Source organism: Chenopodium quinoa, unplaced genomic scaffold, assembly GCF_001683475.1.
Source record: "Chenopodium quinoa cultivar QQ74 unplaced genomic scaffold, ASM168347v1, whole genome shotgun sequence".
Lineage (NCBI taxonomy): Eukaryota > Viridiplantae > Streptophyta > Magnoliopsida > Caryophyllales > Amaranthaceae > Chenopodium > Chenopodium quinoa.
This window is the reverse complement of record NW_018744949.1, coordinates 959,439-962,897: the sequence shown is the minus strand read 5'-3', so window position 1 is coordinate 962,897 and position 3,459 is coordinate 959,439.

Sequence of the window (3,459 nt, the reverse complement as noted above, 5' to 3'; positions counted from 1 at the left end):
CAGAAGCTTCCTAGAACAGAAGTTATGGCAGTTTGAATCTGAAAGACGCTGCCAGGCTCCGCGGGCGCGGCCCATGCTGCCGCGGCCGCGGCCCTCTGCTTTCCCCAACTTTGCTATTATCTGGAGATGCCTTGCCGCGGGCGCGCCTCTGGGTACCGCGGGCGCGGGGTTCTGGGTCTTTTACGAGCTTAATTTTTGGATTCCTTTCTTTCTCTTCTTGTAATATAAATAGAGCACTTCTTAGACTTTCTTTGGGGGGGTGTTTTTGGGGTCTTCTCTCCTCCGTGAGGGGATGAAACCCCTTTGCTTTCTCCATAATTTCAACACTTAGATTATGGCTTAGATTTAGTTTTAAACTTTGTTTTATAATTTAGTTTAAGAGTAGTTTAGAGAGAGAAAGTGAAGAGCTTCAATGGTGGATTGAAGAGGTTGAAGATGCAATATGTGACATTGTTTTGGATTCCTTTTCAATACTTCAATGAGCATTCTAAACTCTATTTCATTTATTGTTTTCTTTAATTATTGCTTTGATTAAGTTGCTCTTGTTATTGATTTGTTCTTAGTTTAATGTTTTCCCTAATTTCTTGTTTACTTAGTTTAATTGTTTAGGTTTAATTGTTCTTGTTATTTTGGTTAAATTGGTTTCTTGATTGTTCTTCTTTATTCTTTTTAGTTTAGATGGATTTAGTTTCTTTGTTTTTTTTTATCTAGTCATGTTAGTTTAGTTTCCTAGCTAGGGTTAGGGATGATTGTTGATTAATGTGAAAAATGAACACTTTATTGATGGTTTGATGGGGATTGTTGGTGTATTGAACTAAGAATGAAGGGCTTAATGCTTGGTGTCTTTTTCGCCAATCGATATCATGATTTAATCGCTATTATGCTAGTTGTGCGAGAGTGAGCTAGTTTAATAGAAGAATTTCGTTGTTTGGTTGACCACGACCTCATAGGCGGGGTTGAGAGTCTAATGGCCTAGTGTGTGCGAGAGTGACCTAGGTTGTTAGGCAATTCTCCAATTTCATCTACTTGACCGATTAGATAATCAATAGTGTTTGTTTGCGTTTGATTAGTGCTAGTATATCGGTGTGTATGGTTATTTCTTGATGATTGGGAAGTGCTCATTGAGGTGTGTTAATACTTGCTTTCACTTTGGCTAATTGAATGCATGATTTAATTGCTACCCTATTTAGTTGCTTGGAAAAGAGCTATTTAGGTAGAAGAGAACCCCTTGAGTTGATCACGAGCCTTTGGCCGGGATTGGGTGTTTAATTGTATAGCGTGCTCGGGAGAGACCTAGATGATTAAGAGTTGCCCCTTGCATTTTATTGCGAATGTCCATGCCTATTTCTATGCTTGTGCTCGTCACATTAATTATGCTTGATTCCCCTTTCCTAGTGACTTTATTTCTTAGGTTTTAATTCCTTAGTTAGTTAGCTATCATCTTTTGTTTTAATCCACTCCTCATATCTCCTTTGACCTAGCTTAGTTAGTGGTAGTGTTGACGGTAGTTTAGCCGTCTCTGCGGATCGACCCTTTACTTACCATTAGACTTGTCTAGTGTAGGTTTAGGTATAAAAATATTGTTTGGTAGAGGGACAGTTAGTCCAACGACCTAACCAGTTCAGCTTTCATCACGCGTTAATCGGATTAACCACCTAAGTTAGTTACTAGTTTTGCGTGTTTAATTGTGTATTTCGTAAAATGCACGGGTCATTCACAAATAGTGAATGGGTGAATGAAAGATTGTTTTTCAAAACAGGTTATTGAAAATGGCAACTAGTGGGGCCTGACTAGGATAAAAAATGGGTGAATGAAAGATTGTTTTTCAAAACAGGTTATTGAAAATGGCAACTAGTGGGGCCCGACTAGGATAGAAAATACGGACTGCGTTCCGTTATGTATTTTCGTAAATCTAAATACAGTCTGCGAAACGTTATGTGTTTTTGTACTTTAGATTAATCTTAGTCGTACTAGCTAGTTATTTTATTTTGGCCAAGATGTCTCAAGACGACGTTTCGATGAAGACGAGCCAAGATGAAGACCCATGGAAATTGAAGATTTCAAGGGGTCATGCTAGTTGCCAAATGCATCAATTTATGCTTTATATATTATTATATATGAATGGTAGATGCATGTCTAGGATTTCTACATGTTGCGACGATTAGTTAAGTTCACTTAAATCAAACCAACATAGAAACCCTAGGTCCCATAATAATATTGAGCTAAAAATTTGCCGTTCCAAGAAAAACACTTACCGAACTAATGCGCGTATGTGATGGGCTACGCCAAAGAGAGGCATCACTACTTCCCTAGGAACGTAAGGTATACTAGATATACAAGTTGCCTTGGTTAAGCTCAACGATATCAGTAAGGAGTCCTTAGATGTCGTGGCAAAAAGAGATAAAATGTCAAGGATGCATTAGATGTGACATTTTATCAAACTGAGAGTAGCTTAGAGCTATTAGAAATTGGATTTCTTACCTTAAGATATTTAATGATTAAGACAAGCCAAAGCATGCTTAACCATTTCTTGATCTTTGGGATCTCGGAATCATTTTATTCTCGCCCATAAGGGACAATTTATTAACGCGTGGATAAAATGATCAATAAGATTGAAAATTTGCATGAACGCTTTTAAATTTCAACTTATTGATTTATGAATGGTTTTTCATTTCAAATTCTTTCAATTGTAGAACAATGTCTACAAGTAATTAACTCAAACAATAACCATGTGTGCCCGGAACTCCCAGAAAAGTTTGCCTTTTCTTTAAACTTGGTCAACTTCAAGGAATGGGAGGAGGAACTCAGGAGAACGCTGGAAAGGTTTGCAAGCTTAAGAAGTCCATTTAAGGGTTAAAGCAAGCCAGTAGGAGTTGGAATCTGCGATTTGATGAAGCCATCGGCAAGTTTGGTTTTATCAAGAATCCAGATGAATCTTGTGTATACAAGAAGGTCAGTTGGAGTGACATCGCATTCCTAGTCCTATATGTCGATGACATACTGCTCATTGGAAACAGCACAAAATTGCTGGAGTCCGTAAAGGGCTTGTTGGGAAAGTGCTTTTCAATGAAGGACTTAGGAGAGGCACAGTACATATTGGGCATCAAGATCTACAGGGATAGATCTAAGAGGATGATTGGATTGAGCGAGAGTACTTACATTGATAAAGTACTAGCACGATTCAACATGGAGAATGCAAAGAGAGGGCATCTACCCATGTCCCATGGTGTAACTCTCAGCAAGAAACAGTGTCCACAGACACCTGTTGATCGAGAAAGAATGGATCAGATTCCATATGCTTCGCTAATCGGGTCGATCATGTATGCCATGATATGTACCAGGCCAGATGTCTCGTATGCCTTGAGTGCTACGAGCCGATACCAATCAAACCCAGGAGAGGCACATTGGACTGCGGCCAAGAATATCCTAAAGTACTTGAAAAGGAAAAAGGATAAATTC